The 19,225-nt window shown below is 43.5% G+C and overlaps 1 protein-coding gene across 18 annotated transcripts in view; it reads left to right on the top strand.

The window, feature by feature from the left end:
• The window catches only part of LOC105017684 (neurexin-3b), a 300,014-nt gene that overhangs the window by 95,029 nt on the left and 185,760 nt on the right, over positions 1-19,225 (top strand). The window lies entirely within an intron of this gene.

The raw sequence follows: 19,225 nt of genomic DNA on the forward strand, positions 1-19,225 counted from the left end.
CAGGACACACACCACACACAACACACTACACACCTCACTACACGCACACACACACACACACACACACACACTTCACTGAGTCTGAGGCTTGGCTGGAGCAGACTGGGGATACAAATGATGCGCCCATGTCTAGTTTTAAGACACAGGGACCTTTCATCCTCAAGTAGCTAGAATGTCCCTTTCGCAGCTTTAAGTGCTCCAATGCATAACGTTTTCATGACACACTGAGTGAAGATAGGGCCACTCTAGGATTTTGGGTGCGTTTCTGTGCATACGTGTGTGTGAGGGAGTCAGTCAGTTTGTGTTTAATGTGCATTTGCCTGTGTGTGTGTGTGTCTGTGTGTGTGTGTGTGTGTGTCTGTGTGTGTGTGTGTGTGTGTGTGTGTGTGTGTGTGTGTGTGTGGTACCGGAGGCTTCGGTCACCCATGATGCAACACTGAGGAAATCACTCGTTAATATCAGGCAGATGCACCATTGAACTGGCCTGCAGATTAAACTGCTGCTCTGGACTGTGCTGACCAATCTGCCTAGCGACCTATTTATTACAATGCTTGTATTGGCCATGATATTGTGCCGTTTAACCCCTGCACCAGTAGAACACCACGGTTTAACCCATGATGCTGCACAACATTTGCCGTTGTCCCACTTCTGATGTCACAGTGAAGAAGTTTGTGTTGCTCTGAGGTGAAATTATTTTTCAGATCTGGACTTAAAACTAGCCATTCTTTCTCTTCCAACTTGTGACAGTCAGACAGCTTTTTAAAGCTTTTTCTCCCTAGGCTACACCTGATTGCATCGCCCAATCGTGGTCCTGGGCACCCCAAGGGGTGCACATTTTTGGTTTTGCCCTAGCACTCACACACCTGATTGAAATGTTGCCCTACCACTTACACACTTGACTGATGTAATCAACCGATCATCAAGGGTTTAATTTGAATCCATTGTGTGAGGGTTAGGGCAAAAACACAAACATGCACACCTTGGGGTCCTGACAACTGGGAAACACTGCCTCAGAGCAAATTCAAATGCCTAAGTTTTTGCTCCTCATCAATTTATCATCCATTGGAAAATGTGTCCATTTTAGCTACACACATAAGATAATTTTATAAATGGTGAACTTGCTTGACATGATTGCATTTTAGAGCCCAGCTCTCTGGTTGCCCCAAGACAAATGGTTTTCAACATTAGCTGGCAGTTCACTCTAGTGGTCCAAAAAGAAAAAACACTCATGCATCCACAAACCACAGCATCCATAACTCCCCAAACGTTTCAATGCAAGGTATCCATTTTACCAGAGGGTGAATTTCCATGGTGGCTTCGATTCGGAGAGTGCGTTCATAAAGCTTGCTGAAATTCTAACAAAGGGAAAGAAGAATAGGCTGTTTGATCATGCCTGTGTGCAAGTCTAAATACTGATGACCTCTGGAATTGTTTTAATTAAATTACTAAATGGCAAGAAATGAGACTAACATCAGTAAGAGTCCTACGTATTGCAGGCCTGACAAAAGCAAAGCGGTCATCTAGATACTGCTCTGTATCTCTATCTATGCTCCGTCTTCCTTCTCGAAAAGTTCATTTGGTGTCAGACTAGATTTTTCAAACATCCCAGCTCCCTGTTGCTTTCCTTTTTTTGCCCCTGTCTTTATCCCTCTCTGTCGTTCTGTCTCCCTGTCTGTCAGTCTCTCTGTCTGTCTGTCTCTGTCTTGAGCAGCAGCAGCATTCCCTGGTAGCAGAGAGATTGAGAGAGAGAGGAGGAGGATAAGGCAGAGGGGAGAGGCTGTAAGCAGGCAGGCTGTCCGATCGTGTCAACCTTGCCTCAGTCCTGGAGAGGCAGCTATTTTTGTACCACTCCGAGGCGTATGTGTACTAAAGCGGGCTGTTGGGGAAACACTGCACAGAGCACGTGCACGCGGAGAGCACATGGGTCCACGCACACACCGATTCGCACACCGCTGTACGCACGCACCCAGCGTTGGACCCAGACTGGGGGACGGGTGTGTTAACACAGCTCTGCTTCCACCCGCAGAACAACAACACACAGTCACTATGACTGTACCACACTAATATTCTGGATTCATATTAGTATAATATTGTCTATATTTAAATATGGATTACTGTATTCCAAACGAACAGTGTTTTCATTGAATAATCATTACTGTACAACACACTAATATTGTCTTTATTTAATTATTATTATTGAATAACACACTAGCGTTGTCTTTATTTAATAATCATTGCTGTATACCACACTAATATTATGCCTTTATTGAATTGTTGTTGCCGGACCACTGTAAGCAGAGCCTGCCAAGAAGAGCGAATATCTCTTACTGACTTATTGTCTGTTTACCCCTTCTTAAATAGAGTAGTGGTTAGAGACACGGACCGCCATGCATGCGGCCAGTGTTGGAGCATCGACACAAGCAAAATGAATCATTCATTAGGATTTATTCAGGATAAACAACAACTTCCCTGGCTACAACCTTCAGTCCCTGACATCCTTGGACAGCTCTTTGGTCTTGGCCATGGTGGAGAGTTTGGAATCTGATTGATTATTTGCTTCTGTGGACAGGTATAAAAGACAACTGGGAGCCAGACATCTTTCTGATTGAGAGGGGATCAAATACTTACTTCACTCATTAAAATGGAAATCAATTTATGCATATTTTTTTTGTTATTCTGTCTCTCACTGCTCAAATAAACCTACCATTAAAATTATAGACTGATCATTTCTTTGTCAGTGGGCAAACATACAAAATCAGCAGAGGGTCAAATATTATTTTTCCTCACTGTACAAAACAGTACGTACCATCACTTGCAAAGTAGGTACTTCTAGTATGCAATTTGAGAGTCAGCCAATGCTTTCAATTTCCTTGTAGTTCACATAGCGTAGTGGTTAGCTATTCAACTGTTATTGTATGGACGACCATCTACAGTAATCTTTGTACAAGAGTAGACTGTAGTTACATAATAAACATTCTGTTGCCCATGTTATTTTATCAAAAATGTAATGGCCGGGATAAAAGTTACATTTGGAGACTATACAGAGGTGGGCTGACTACCAGCAAGCCCTGTGGTCTTTTGGGAATATCCCTGATCTTCAATATTTTGACCCCGGTTTTATTCCCCTCTCAGATGTTCCAATTTTCTCAGAAATGTTTATCCACTCTGTAATACCATGAATCTCATGTATTTAAAATAATAATTATATTACATTACCCTTTTATACTGTTATTGTTGTCTAAAGAAACAAAGCAGCCATGGAGTGATTGGAGTTATTGTTTTCATTTTAGGTACCATATAGCTATTAGCTAGCCATCTACAGTAATCTTTTTACTAGAGTACACTTTAGTTCCGTTAATAAACGTTCTGTTGTCCACGTAATGTCCGCCAAAATGTAATGGCTGAAGTTGCATTTCCACTGTTTAAATAGTGTAATAGTTAAAGACACAGTCTTGCACATAGAACAGCGCGGATTGAAACCAGCGAGAGGCAACATTAATTCCTTCTAGTCGCGGGCCGGCTAAACTAGGCTTGCCTGGTTTCTTTTCTGGTTATTGTATATCACACTAATAATGTCTTTATTGAAAAAGCATTATTCAATACCATGCTAATGTCATGTCTTTATTGAATAATCATTACTGCATACCACACTAATATTATGTCTGTATTGAATATTAATTACTGTTTTATACACTAAAAGTATGCCTTTATTGAATAATCGCTACCGCATACCACAATAATATTATGTGCTGCTTTTTCACCATTTAGCGCTTTGTGACTCTAGGGTGTCTGCTATTGTTGTTTATTAATCAATATAATAATACATGGGTCTTATATACCCCTTTTCAAGGACCCAGTCTTAATATTATTTTTTTTTTCTAGCCTTCTGACTATATTCAGTTGCTCAGTAAGAGGTCACTGGGTTTCCGGCGGAGGCAGAATCAGCGAGATAAAGAGGGAAAGAAGATGTTATTGACATCCAGCGGCATTGATTTAAACCCAGTTATACAACAGACAACACAATAGAGAAGACAAAACATTGGTATTCACAAACACCCAGATCAATAGACAGTGCGATATCCAGCCAGCGTTTCAGTCTTTGAAAGTGACGCTCCATAGCTTTTGTATAATTTCAGCCAGTGGTTTTTGAAGTACTAATCACGAGCCAGAACAGGGCCCTCGAAACTGTGTACCATTATTATGCACAATGTAAAATAAGTGATATTTATATGGGGCAGCTCATATGAAGTTTTGAATTTTAATCAGGAATGTGAATGATGTCCAGGACCGCATCTTCAATGGTCTATGTGGGCCGTCTGACAGCAGACAGACACTCTGATGGAGACACTTCTTTACATCTTCTTACTCTTGGTTTCAGCTTCCCTGGCCTCCATGGCTTTATTCGTTGGTACCATATGATCATAAAGAGACACTAGATGACCTGCTGACTGCACCACTGCTCCCGATGGTTAACACGATTTAACCTTCCTCCTCTTAGATTAGTGAAGGGCCGTGCTCGGGAGCGGTTAACTGTCATCCTGACGTTCACCTCCTGGTAGGCTCCGCGCTGGGCCACATTTGGAGGAGTTTTGGCCTCTGAGGTGTTCCCACCGGGCCTGAAGGCCTGTGATCAGAGGTTTGCCTCCCTGTCACCCAGATACACGTAGTGTCAGCAGGTGTGGAAGTCCCTGTGTGTGTGTGTGTGTGTGTGTGCTGTCACATTTTTGTATATGTTTGCGTGTGTTTGTTTGCCCTGTGAGTATGTGCACGTTAACGTGTGTGTGTGTGTGTGTGTGTGTGTGTGCGCGCGTGCGTGCCTGCGTGTGTGTGCGTTTATGTACCAGCCAGTGTGTGTACCTCTGCTGCCAGGCTGAACCAGACCTCCAGCTCCATGCAGACAGGGCTGTACTCCCCAGGTCCTGGCCCAGACAGGTCTCCTCTCAGCAGGGCTTTGACCCAGGGCAGAGACCTGCCAACACTCCAAAATTCTGTGGCTGTGTTCTGCATTCAAATGGACCTGCCCCGACTCCAATCTACCTCTCCAGACAGAGCAGACAGCCCTGCTGTAATGCAGAAAGGACACTCCATAGAGAGCATAGCGAAAAGACAGAGACAATGTCATCTCTCTATTTGCCTCAAACACTTTAATGCAGGCAGATCTGTGTGTGTGGCAGAACAATTCAAAACTTGGCTGACATGTATAACCCATACAGAAGTGCAATTCTTGGTCAACTTTACGGGATCACGGAAAAGTGCGTCGAGAAATCTGTGCCTGAGGGACAGAGAGAGAAAGAGAGATGGAGAAAGAGGGAGAGAGGAGCAACAAAACATCAATAAAAGAAGAAGAAAGTCATTACTTTCTTTTTCTGTTATTGGTAATTACTGTTACAAATGTGTTCCTATGTTTAGAAAGGCTTGGAGTGCCATTCATATTTAATGATCATACAGTCCTCCACATAAAAAGGTTATCCATATAGCTAGCTAGGGTTCTTGCTACTGAAAATGCAACTCAGGTGGGACAAAGGAATTTCTTCATGGAGGTCTCCTCTATCAGGATTAGCACTTCCAAACTGTCAGACGCCTTTTAATAGATAAATCAATGTCAAACTGCAGACAAAGAATGATGTAACCAATGTCTGGAAATAGACAACATTACATCATTTAGCCTAGCCACCACAGAGCTAGTTTTTTCAGCCGGTCAGAGTCATGTTGTTAGCACTTAGGAGTCGATCAATGGGCCCTCAGTGCTGACAGATCTAAGTCTGTTGTATAGCAGTGGTTTGAAGAGATGACGGAAGGAAATGGGAGAACAGAGGGAGGGAGGAAGCATGAAGGCAGGTGTCGGGGGCTTACTTGAGTGTTAGTGAGGGTAGAAGAGCCTGGTTAGGGAAGGATGGTGGAGGCTGGTTAGGGAAGGATGGGGGAGGCTGGTTAAGGAAGAATGGAGGAGGCTGGTTAGGGAAGGATGGAGGAGGCTGGTTAGGGAAGGATGGAGGAGGCTGGTTAGGGAAGGATGGAGGAGGCTGGTTAGGGAAGAATGGAGGAGGCTGGTTAGGGAAGAATGGAGGAGGCTGTTTAGGGAAGGATGGAGGAGGCTGGTTAGGGAAGGATGGAAGAGGCTGGTTTGAGCAGAGCGATATAGAGGAGATTGTTGGAGGAGAGAAGGAAGAGGAAGCTGGTTGGAGAAGAGAAGGAAAGAGGCAGCTGGCAGTTGGGGGTTTTGTGTTGTGTTACTGACAGTCATACCAAGCAACTCCCTGCTGAACAGAATGTGGGTGGTAAAATAGCCTCTTTAATCAGGTAAATAGGCCTATAATGGAGTGACTGTGTCTTTGTCAGAGGGGATCCCACTGTGTCTTTGTCGGAGGGGATCCCACTGAGACTTTGTTGGAGGGGATCCCACTCCATCTTTTTCTCTACTATCTCTTTCATTCTACCCCTCTTCCTTCTTTCTGTTTCTAACCCCTTTTTCCCCATTCCCAATTTGTCGTATTGAACTGTATGCATGACCTCATCCCAGTGTCACGGCAACAGGATTTGGGAGCATTAAAGATCATGGCAAGCTTTGCTCCTAATCATTCATCCAAACAACCATCAAGCCATTCTGTCAAGAGAGCACTGTGATGTGAGGCTGATGATGTCTACAAATTCCTGGAAGATTCTGGCCTGTTTGCATTGCCCACGAGGCTCCCCAGACTCTTTCTAGCTAGTGGCATAGTCAAGGGTTGAACCTGGACTCTGGAGATTAGTTCAGTGTTACAAAACCAATTTCCCATTTCCCATTCCTTTTCTGTTTCTTTCTTTCACTCTGCCTCTTTGACTGTCTGTCGGTTTGTCTCCTGCTTCCATGCCTGTCACCCCCCCCACTCCCCCCCACACCCCCAAACACAATCCCGCCAGTCTCTCTTTAAAGATATTGGATTATGTCTATTGCATATTGGATTGTCCCTGTCAAATTTCTTGAGTGTCCTTCAGTCCTAGAGGTTTAGATATGAAGGAAACAGGATTTTGGAACAATCTATATGGTTGATATTCAGTTCACGAACATGCACAATATGGTTTGAGTCAAAATGGTGCTGTGGAAATGGTGGGTCATCTCAGTTACATTTCAAATCATGTTTTTCACATTTATCATTCCTTATTAAGCCAAAGCACAACTCTAAATTTCTCTCATACTGTAGTCCCATCATTATTAGGTGTGCTTGCCAAAGCCAAAGCACAACTTAAAACTTCTCTCATACAGTAGTCCAATCATTATTAGGTGTGCTTGCCAAAGGCACATTTTCTTCATAGTCTTATTATTGCTATTATTATTTCTTACGCTAGTCTCTAGAGCCTAAACAATAAAAGTGATCAACTCTAAACAAACTCACTGCTGGGGACTGTCAGGTTCTTGAAGTTTGTTTTGACTTAATTTATATATTTAATTTAAATGTAAGTAATGGTATTTAAATGAACAGATAATCCAGTGTGAATAAAGGTATTATTATTCTTGAATAGGGATCAACAATTCTAAACATCATTTTCTCCTCCACTATTCTATTGAGTCTGGCTTCTTCTTTGCTATCCTAGCTAATTCTGTCGAATGTTTATCAACCAAGATTACAATTATTGTAATTTGCATAGTGTCAATTAAGAGTATCCCTTGAACGTTTCAAGCCAGAGAGACCTAACTTTGATGTGCATGTTTAGGGTATCCCAACATGGTTATTTTACATGTGTCAACAATGACCATGTTTATTAGTGGAGATAACATAATTAGCATTATTAACCCTTCAACCTTACCCCTTATTAACCCACCATGCTAGAGACCAAACCAACATTTTCATGTTTTGGCTATAAAGTCTCAAACTGTTTAACCCAATCCTGTCCGACATCCATGTCACTCGCTCTGAACGGTGCTTAGCCAATTCCCACTGCCCTGAAAGAAAGCCATGGTCCATGTCAGTAGCCATTATATATTTCTGAAAGAGATTTTATGATATCCTTAAAAAACTACAGCACTGAAAAACACAATTCGCATGATATTTCAAATGATCACAATTCAAGGTAAACAATACAATAAATCATCTTCTACATCTTCCTCATATCAAGATGAACATTATCTCGAAGTCCTTGGAGGAAATCCAGGGAGTACATTTCTTGTAAAGGCTAAAACACTGCAGTCTCTCCACAGACGGAGGTTGAACTTCATTAATGAATCAGACTTGTTGGCCGGAGTGTTGGCCGGTGTGTTGGCATGTGTGTTGGCATGTGTGTTGGCCGGTGTGTTGGCCGGTGTGTTGGTCGGTGTGTTGGCCGGTTTGTTGGTCGGTGTGTTGGCATGTGTGTTGGCCTGTGTGTTGGCCTGTGTGTTGGCCGGTGTGTTGGCCTGTGTGTTGGTCGGTGTGTTGGCATGTGTGTTGGCCTGTGTGTTGGCCTGTGTGTTGGCCGGTGTGTTGGTCGGTGTGTTGGCCGGTGTGTTGGCCTGTGTGTTGGCCTGTGTGTTGGCCGGTGTGTTGGCCGGTGTGTTGGCCTGTGTGTTGGCCTGTGTGTTGGCCGGTGTGTTGGCTGGTTGTTGGCCGGTGTGTTGGTTGGTGTGTTGGCCGGTTTGTTGGCCGGTGTGTTGGGCGGTGTGTTGGCCGGTGTGTTGGTCGGTGTGTTGGTTGGTGTGTTGGCCGGTTTGTTGGCCGGTGTGTTGGGCGGTGTGTTGGCCGGTGTGTTGGTCAGTGTGTTGGCCGGTGTGTTGGCTGGTTGTTGGCCGATGTGTTGGCCGGTGTGTTGGCCGGTGTGTTGGCCGGTGTGTTGGTTGGTGTGTTGGCCGGTGTGTTGGCTGGTTGTTGGGCGGTGTGTTGGCCGGTGTGTTGGTCGGTGTGTTGGCCGGTGTGTTGGCTGGTTGTTGGCCGGTGTGTTGGCCGGTGTGTTGGCCGGTGTGTTGGCCGGTGTGTTGGCCGGTGTGTTGGTCGGTGTGTTGGCCGGTGTGTTGGCCGGTGTGTTGGTCGGTCGGTAATCCGCTCCCCTTCTTCCCATCTGCTTCCCTGACTTGATTCACTCCCCTTCCTTCCATCTCCTTCCCTGACTTGATTCACTCCCCTACCCTCTCCAGGGGTGATAATCACCTTTGCCAGGACATGAATCTTGGTGACACAGTGAATGTGACACCTCAAGGTCTGGCCTGACTAACCTCTACAGCCTGGGTCTCCTCAGGCCTGACTGTCCGTCTGTGAAATCAGGAAGTGGTGTAGTAACGCATCACAGCTTTGTGTTCTGGTCAGTGGAGACGAGGGAGTACACAACATCCCTTGTCATAACACCTTTAAAACCCCTACCTGCACTCCGGATCTCTAAATCAGCCAGTGGGTGGGATGAACATTCTTGTCTAGAACACATCCATCTCTGCCTTTTTAAGAAAAATTGTATATTTTGTAGACATTGTCTCAAGCACAGTGCACTGTCGGATTAGTGTCTGTCCTTCCTACAACTACAATGACACGTAGCAGTTGTCTCTCTGCCCTCGTCTTCCTACTTGCGGCACCCCTTCTCCGTTGCCATAGTAACCTGATTCACATAGGTTTGTGTAGAAACGTGACCTTTCCCAGAAGATAATGGGTTTTTAACTCTTACATATATAGTGTAGTTTTAGCCACTGAAACTGTAACAACTTCACATGTGAATATTAAGCATCCGGTCTATAGAGAAAACATTGTGTATCTCTAAAGCTTCAGAACATAAGATTTTTGTTGTATACTTGCATAATTTAACTTACAGTATTGTATTTAATAATCAAATGGAAGCTTTTGGGTGGATTACCATTTAGCGGTAACGTTCATTTTTGTGTTTCTGTCTATGAATTAAATCATTGTATGTTCCTGGCTTTTACAGATGTGGGACAAATACAGATGTCAGACAGCAAACAGCAAAACTTAGTCCAGTTTTCCAGCAGAGGATCCCAATGTATTCTATTAATTCTGATCCATACGCAGGTTCATAAAAAAACAAAAACATAATTAAACATCCATACGCAATATTTATATTTAATCCGCATCATTCCCAATTACATGAATAAATGGGAATAACAGAATTCTGAGACCGGGGAAGCTTTCCAAATCAATCCTATTTGAGTTCAGCCAGGGAAAAACAGCAAGGACCAGCATATTTCCCTCTCCAACAAAAGCCTGATCCTCTTCTCATTTTGTTTCTCCGCTTTTGTTCTGTTTGTCTTTGAAGACTTACCAGCTTCGGAGAGTAGAATAATCATTGAATTGAGTTGAATAATTAGTTTGGTATCGGCGTTGGTATCAACATTGACGATACTTCCCAGATGACCCAATTCTTCCTTTATAGTGTACTACTTTTGAATAGGTTTTGAATACAGAAGTAGTGTACAATACAGTGAATAGGGGGCCATTGGGATGCATCCAGACTCACCTGACTGATTAGCTGCATGGTACAGTACAGTACATCCCAAATGGCGTACTGTTCCCTACATAGACCAGTGGTGGAACTGGATTTGGACCCGGGGGGGGTTACGACAACTCTATCCACTATGTTATCAGTGGACACATTCCAATCTATTCCTCCCTGGATAGTGTCTGTTTAAAGCTTTTATCGAGCCTAAACAACTAATGAATTACATTTGGTCTAGGACACAGGAACAGAGAGGTGTGTAAATTGAACAGCAGCGACCAATGTTATTCACATGACATCAAATAAGGCACATACAGTCCCGGTCGAAAGATTCAAGGAGCTTTCTACGTTCTCTCCTCTATCCTCCTCTGTGTCGTTCACTCCTTTTCGTTAGACAGTCAGAAGGCAATACCCTAAACACATAATGGCCGAAGAACAGCCTGCATGACCAGCTTTTGGGTCCCCCACCTCCCCTCTCATCCTCTTTTCATATCAGGATGATGGTGCTTTTGAACTCCATGGTTCGTTGGTGTAGATGGAAAACAAAAGGCATCGATCCATTCAGCATCAAGCAGTCAACTGGAATTTAAATCCAGCTTGAACAATATCATTTTGAAATGTACCACAGGGAGTAATCAAGGTAAGGAGAGAGGGGGAGACAGGCGTTGAGGGGGAGACACGCAGAGAGAGAAAGGGGGAGGTAGACCGAGACAGGGTGGCAGATAAAGAGACATGGAAAAGGGAAGGTGGAGAACCAGAGCCAAATAAATGAAGAGCGGATAGGGTTCCCCCGTATCACACACGGGCTTAAGTGGTGGGTTTGATTGTGGGCATCGTTGGTGCAGCTGTGTTTTAGATGGTGTTTTGGAGGTCATTCATCTTGGCGGTGCAGGCACATTTTTAAGACTAATTCCATGTCTGGTTACTCTATTCCTCAGACCTTTTAAATAGAAAAACACATTTGATGTTGAGGTCCAAGGTAATAAAAAATACCAGTTTTATTATCTGGGGAAAAATCCCATTAATTCAAGTTCACATTATTTAAAGACTTGTTTTGCTAATTGCATTTATGTAGCATACATGTGATTGCATAGTTAGCTAAATACATATCTTCTGGATTAATGATGGATTTATCATAATTGAGTAGATATTTAAGAAAGCTTTTTCATCTGCTAGACAGCCTTTCCCATTATCATAATCACTAACAAAGGGGAATGCAACAGACAGGATCTTCCAGCATTGCTTCTTTAGACAGTTGAAGGAAAATACACAGTCTGGCATGTTGGTCATTTCTTTGATTGCCTTAGACAAATGTGGACTAATATATTTTTGAATTGAATTTCAACTGCCTCTTAGTGTGTGAAACTAGTTACATTCTATTTGTCTGGTTTCTGTGTCAGTCTGCCCTCTCATCTTAGAGTTATGAAAAAAAGAAAGGTTTAGTATTTCAATGAACAAAAAATATTGGGAGGGAAAGATCAGCAATATATTTAGAGAGAGAGAGATGAGCGATCGAATGTGCTTACTTGTGGTAATAGCATAGAGCGGTGAGCCCTTCTACTCTAAGATGAAGTGTTAGTTTCCACACAGAATGATTTTTTTTTTCTCCGCTCTGCTTGGGAACATTATTCTATTGCTATCTAATCCCTAACTGTAATTAAATGTGTGCTTAGGAGCCTTGCACTGGTGCTGGAGCATACATACCCACTTCAGTGTGTGTGTGTGTGTGTGTGTGTGTGTGTTGTAATGAATAGGATATGGGTGTGACCGCCATGTTCCACTCTGTGGCTGAAGATGACAGGGTGGGGGTGAATCGAAGACAAGGGGTTTAAGGCCCTCTGTCTTTCTCCTCAACTCTCCTGGTCTGGGGATTAAATCTACTTTTCAGAGATCGGCCATCTGAGAAATTGACAAAACTTCCAATCCCATGCACCTGGCTTTAAGGTTTCCCTGCTGGTTTCAGGGGGGAAGCCTTTTTTGTGACAGATCACAGACACAGCCGACACTTGACAGAGTGCAAGAGCTTTCATGTCCTGCTGTTGAATTTGACCCATGATCCCTCCCTCATTCTTTTCTCCCTTCACCCCCCTTTCTCCCTCTCTCTCTCTCTCTCTCTCTCTCTCTCTCTCTCTCTCTCTCTCTCTCTCTCTCCCCCTCCCTCCCTCCCTCCCTCTCTCTCTCTCTCTCTCTCTCTCATTCCCATTCCAGGGTTATCTCCTTCATTACGGTGATGAGAGGAAAAGTCATTCCAAACAGCAGTCTGTAGCTGTTAAGTACTGTAATTGCTGGTCTTTACTGTCCCCCTGTGGCAGAGAATGGAATAGACAGGATTGTGTATTGCGTGTGTGTGTGTGTGTGTGAGTTTGTGTGTGACTGATGATATGACAAGAAACCATAAATAATTTGACTAAAATCAGTAATAATAAATTGACTGTTATTCATATCAAATACAGCCATTAGAAAGGCTTTTGTTTTGATCAACATTAGTTTCCATATTAAGCAGTCTAATAATAAAAATGTTCTGGCTTATTTCCCAATTTGGAAAGATATAAAGACTATCAAAACAGGTTTGAAATGATCCTACTCCTAATACACTTTGAATATGAAACTGTGCCTATATGAAACACTGTGCCTATATGAAACACTGTGCCTATATGAAACACTGTGCCTATATGAAACACTGTGCCTATATGAAACACTGTGCCTATATGAAACACTGTGCCTATATGAAACACTGTGCCTATATGAAACTGTTTCTGTTCTAATAAAACTAAAACTTGTAACGTTCTAATCGTTGAAAGAAACACTGTTCAAACAGGCCTAATATCCCAAACGTACAACCAGCTGATGAATCTGTCTCTGAATCCATGCTATCATAAGACCCGTGTAACATGTCTGGCACGGAGGAGCACTTGAATCACGCCACGTTGTTTTCATTTGAAGGGCATGTTTACTTCATGTTGAACCTATTTAGAAATGGGCGTAATTCAACTCGGGCTTAGGAGAATCCCTAAAACAGTGTGACTGTGGACATCCAGTAAGTCCACACAGGCCGGCTGAAGCTGTTAAAACACTGATCCCTCTCCCCAGTGTGTCACCCTGACTCACGCTGAGATCACAACCGTTCCACTGAGAGGGTCTTCCTTCTGTGTGCACACGTGGAGCCACAAACACACACACACACACACACAAGGTTTCTGCACGAACACTCAGCTTGAGCTACAAAATGCAAACCCGGACACACGCATGGCTACATGGATCAAGGCGCCATGTATTCGTGTCAGATGTCTTCCGCCGGTCTGGCGAAGCATATTGTCTATGACTTGTAGAGTCAAACACTGTCAGCATCCTATTGCATGACGTCCATTTTTCATAGGACTTTAGGCAGCCCGATTCTTGCTCGTCTTTCACGCTACCTGATCTTTAGACCAATCAGAGGAGTAAAAGTCCTCAGGTGAAAAGATTTAATGGGAGCGATTAGTGGCACAGAGATGTGAACTGGGCGCTGCGTGGCACTGCAGCCTACCCTTACAGGAAAGGTATCCACATCCACAGCAGACATCCCATAATGTTGACAGCCGGGGCCTCCAGTTGGGACTTTGCTTAGTGAAACATGTCATAGCCTGTCACTAGTACACAAACCGCGCAGCGGAGGACGAGACGACACAACAGGCAGACAGGCGTCTGCACTGTCTACTTCCATGTTAAAGACTGCGGCAGAAATGAGACTTCACAGGAAACCATGCTGAGGCAAACATGCACCACCCCCTCCGTCTCCGTATGGGAGATCCGTGGAGCTTTCAGGCGGTTAACTCCCTACGCCCCTCGGCCTTCTGCATTGGAGCGCAGCGGTTGGTTGGTGTAGAAGGAGAAACGAAAAGGCTTGGATCCATTCAACGTCAACCTGTCAACTGGAATCTGATCCAGCTTGGGCCGTTTCATGTTGAAATGTACTGCAGGGTAAAAATGGAGGGAACAAGTCGCTGAGGGAGGGGGAGACGGACAGCGAGGGGGAGACGGACAGCGAGGGGGAGACGGACAGCGAGGGGGAGACACACAGTGAGGGGGAGACACAACGACGGGGAGACAGACAGCGAGGGGGCTAATATTTTCAGGTAATTATGTAAATTGACCCCACCCAGCACCCATACTTTAATTACCATTTGAAATAAGCTGTCCTGAGTGGCTGAGGTCCCTCTTCAGCGCAACACAGCTGTTCAGGCATAGCATGTACTGTACTTCGTGAGGAGAGGTGTTCACACACACACCATGGTTACACTTTTCAGAACAATTTCTTTCTCAAAACAGTTTTTTTTAATATATTTTCTTATAACATTCAAACAAATCTGGTTTGTGATATTCCTTCAAGCAAAGTAATTTTTTCAATCGACCATCAATCATTCTTCTGTGTCCTTACATGTCTTCTCAAGTTTTTCTCTAAAGCGACCAGCAAGCCAGACACGCTCTCTCTCGCAGACATCAAATGTTTCACCTTGTTTTCCTGCCTTTGTGGTCTTGGACCCGGCCTGGCTGTCTGGGATCAATACCTTGGCCCTGTCAGAGGGGAAATTACTGGAGGGGAAGAGGTGTTCCTGTCTTTGTGGGAAAGAGATGACAGAAAAGACCTTCTGTCTCTCATGGTCAGGGTCTGAATCCTCCAAGTGAAGCACTCAACAGTATTTTACAGAACAGTGTCTGAATTTCCAGTATTTCGTTAGCTAGGTAGTAAACCTTTGGCTTGATGAAAACTGTAGACATCAAGTTAGTTTGAAATGCAATGTCAAGCTCTGTCATTTCTATGTTATTGCATGAGTGAAGCTCCAGTCAAATCAGTGCCGTCATTATTCTATGACCGTATGAAATATAGTTTCCATGACATCTATTTGCATGTACAGCACAGTCTCCAGAATACCCTAGACATGGCTGTATCCTTCCAGGGATATTTTATTACAATCCACAATAAAGGAGGCCATCCTGCACTCCAGATGCACCAAACACTTACCGACATATTACTGGTGTGAACTGCACAAATGAGGTTGTGTTGTGATTAAACGGGTCCCTTCCAGATTAATTGGATGGTCTCTATGTTTAAATGGGACACGACGTGTAGAGATTTGTGACGGTTATGACTCACTGGTTTGATTATTCATTGTTGGAATGTACATATTTGTATATCACCATAAATAGATAACAGACCACTAGAACTCAACCAGGGGAGATTAATCCATCACATTGGTTATTTAAGTCATTTTAATGAGGAGACTGGTTGAAAAATCTTAGAGAGAGGGGTATTATTTTATAACCCAAAGATTGTCTATTTTAAAAACTGCATACAGGATAAAAGGATCAATGGTAGATTAAGGATGAATGATATGATGAGATAGTGTTAAGATGAAGAAGAGGCATGGGATGAGAGAGGATAGCATTTAAATATACACAGAATTTGACTTTAGTTTGAAGCCAGATCAGAAAAGCACTGTTCAAAATGGCCACTTGTGTAATATGTCACCAGGTTTATACTCAATAACATAAAAGTGCAAGGTCACTTTGGAGTTAAAGCTCCTTTCATGTTTACCTATGAACAGCAGAAGCGTGTCATTCTCCGAATGCAAGGATTTTACGGTGGAGTTTTGCAGTTCTGAATGAAAAGTGTGTGCTGGACTAGGGGCTGAGTTTTTCTCTCTAATGTAATGGCACTGAGCAAAAATATAACAAAACAGGCAACAATTTTAAAGGTTTTACTGAGGTACAGTAGCTCACAAAAGTGAGTACACCCCTCACATTTATGCAAATATTTGATTATGTCTTTTAATGTGACAACACTGAAGAAATGACACTTTGCTACAATGTAAAGTAGTGAGTGTACAGCTTGTCTAACAGTGTACATTTGCTGTCCCCTCAAAATAACTCAACACACAGCCATTAATATCTAAACCGCTGGCAACAAAAGTGAGTACACCCCTAAGTAAAAATGTCCAAATTGGGCCCAAGTAGCCATTTTCCCTCCCTAGTGTCATGTGACTTGTTAGTGTTACAAGGTCTCAGTTGTGAATGGGGAGCAGGTATGTTACATTTGGTGTTATCGCTCTCACACTCCCTCATACTGGTCACTGGAAGTTCAAAATGGCACCTCATGGCAAAGAACTCTCTGAGAATCTGAAAAAAAAGAATTGTTGCTCTACACAAAGATGGCATAGGCTATAAAAAGATTGCCAAGACCATGAAACTGAGCTGCAGCACGGTCGCCAAGACCATAAAGCGGTTTAACAGGACAGGTTCCACTCAGAACAGGCCTCGCCATGGTCGACCAAAGAAGTTGAATGCATGTGCTCAGCGTCCTATCCAGAGGTTGTCTTTGGGAAATAGACGCATGAGTGCTGCCATTATTGCTGCAGAGGTTGAAGGGGTGGGGGGTCAGCCTATCAGTGCTCAGACCATACGCTGCATAATGCATCAAGTTGGTCTGCATGACTGTCGTCCCAGAAGGAAGCCTCTTCTAAAGATGATGCACAAGAAAGCCCGCAAAACAGTTTGCTGAAGACAAGCAGACTAAGAACATGGATTACTGGAACCATGTCCTGTGGTCTGATGAGACCAAGATGAACTTATTTGGTTCAGATGGTATCAAGCGTGCGTGGTGGCAACCAGGTGAGGAGTACAGAGACAAGTGTGTCTTGCCTATAGTCAATCATGGTGGTGGGAGTTTCATGGTCTGGGGCTGAATGAGTGCTGCTGGCACTGGGGAGCTACAGTTCATTGAGGCAACCATGAATGCCAACATGTACTGTGACATACTGAAGCAGAGCATGATCCCCTCCCTTCAGAGACTGGGCCTCAGGGCAGTATTCCAACATGATAACGACCTCAAACATACCTCCAAGATCACCACTGCCTTGCTAAAGAAGCTGAGGGTAAAGGTGATGGACTGGCCAAGCATGTCTCCATACCTAAACCATTTTGAGCATCTGTGGAGCATCCTCAAACAGAAGGTGGAGGAGTGCAAGGTCTCTAACATCCACCAGCTCTGTGTCACAATAAAGGAGGCCATCCTGCACTCCAGACACACCAAACACTTAGCGACATATTACTGGTGTGAACTGCACAAATGAGGTTGTGTTGTGATTAAACGGGTCCCTTCCAGATTAATTGGATGGTCTCTATGTTTAAATGGGACACGACGTGTAGAGATTTGTGACGGTTATGACTGAAAGGTGATGGACTGGCCAAGCATGTCTCCAGACCTAAACTCTATTGAGCATCTGTGGGGTATCCTCAAACGGAAGGTGGAGGAGTGCAAGGTCTCTAACATCCACCAGCTCCGTGATGTTGTCATGGAGGAGTGGAAGAGGACTCCAGTGGCAACCTGTGAAGCTCTGGTGAACTCCATGCCCAAGAGGGTTAAGTCTGTGCTGGAAAATAATGGTGGCCACACAAAATATTGACACTTTGGGCCCAATTTGGACATTTCACTTGGTGTACTGACTTTTGTTGCCAGCAGTTTAGGCATTAATGGCTGTGTGATGAGTAATTTTGAGGACAGCAAATGTACACTGTTATACATGCTGTACACTCACTACTTTACATTGTAGCAAAGTGTCATTTCTATAATCAAATATTTGAAAGAATATGAGGGGTGTTCTCACTTTTGTGAGATACTGTATATAAGATAGGAAAAACACAAGAATGTAAACACATTTGTGCACGAAGTCTGAGAGAAATATGTGTGGTTATGGAAAATGTCTGTGATCTTTCATTTCAGCTCATGAAACCTGTGACTGACGCTATATGTTGCGTTGACATTTTTGTTATAACACATTCTCACCTAAAGGTTATTCACAACAGGGAGAATACACAATATCAATTAACATTGCTACAGCACACAATTATAGCCTAGCGTGGATCAATCTACTTCTTGGCTTCCAGCCCAGATCCTTACAGTATTTAATGATTTCTCCACAAAGCAAAGTTATTGATGTTTCAAAAGGGATATTCTGCAATTTGTCCGCTAAGAAAAGTTATTGATGTTTTTAAGGGGACATTCTACCTCTCTCTTTTGGATTGTGTCCATTCTAAAAGGAGGCCATGCCGTTTGGCAGGCACCAAGCTCCTTATATGATGCCATCCAGTCCATGAGACTGTTTGAAGTGACTGTTCTTGGCTGTTCATGCCCCGTCTGGAGTGGTATCTAGTGATCCAGGGTGAGTTGGGAAATGGGGGAGTGAACGGCTGGTTTGTTTCTTTTCATCTCTGCTGTTGGACTGTGTAGACGTGTAAGGTATGGTTGGACAACGGCTATATGTTTAGGATTAGCATGGCCATTGGACTGTACAGACAGAAGGCCCTGTGATTTGTGTGCGTGCGTGTGTGCGTGTGAAAACTAAGCATGATAGCCATGAAGGACCCAACGTGACAAAGACTGAACATTTTTTATATTTTAATGTTCCGATTATCAAATATTGTCAAATGGAGTTTTCTATTGAAGTAGATTTTTTTTTGTCCTAGACTAGGCTTAATCCGTGTCTGAACACGGCCCAGTGTGTCCAGTCTGGGCATGTCTTTTCCATAATGGATGCTGTACGTGATTCATAGTGTGTTTCTGGAATCTGTGTGCTTCTCATATTGAGACACACTGTATGTTGGGATCCTTGAATTGGATCTTTCACATATCGCCTTAACAAGTCTTAACATTGTGCTATACAATAGCAGGATTTACTATTTCCATGAAGATTGTGTATTTCAATGTGGCTAAAAGTGTGAGGGGGACTGAGAATGGAGAGTTAAAGAAATGCGTGATGGTCTGGGTGTGTCAGTCTCTGACCCAGCTCCTCTCCCCTCTTCA

This window comes from Esox lucius, chromosome 18 (genome assembly GCF_011004845.1).
Source record: "Esox lucius isolate fEsoLuc1 chromosome 18, fEsoLuc1.pri, whole genome shotgun sequence".
In the NCBI taxonomy this organism is placed as follows: Eukaryota; Metazoa; Chordata; class Actinopteri; order Esociformes; family Esocidae; genus Esox; species Esox lucius.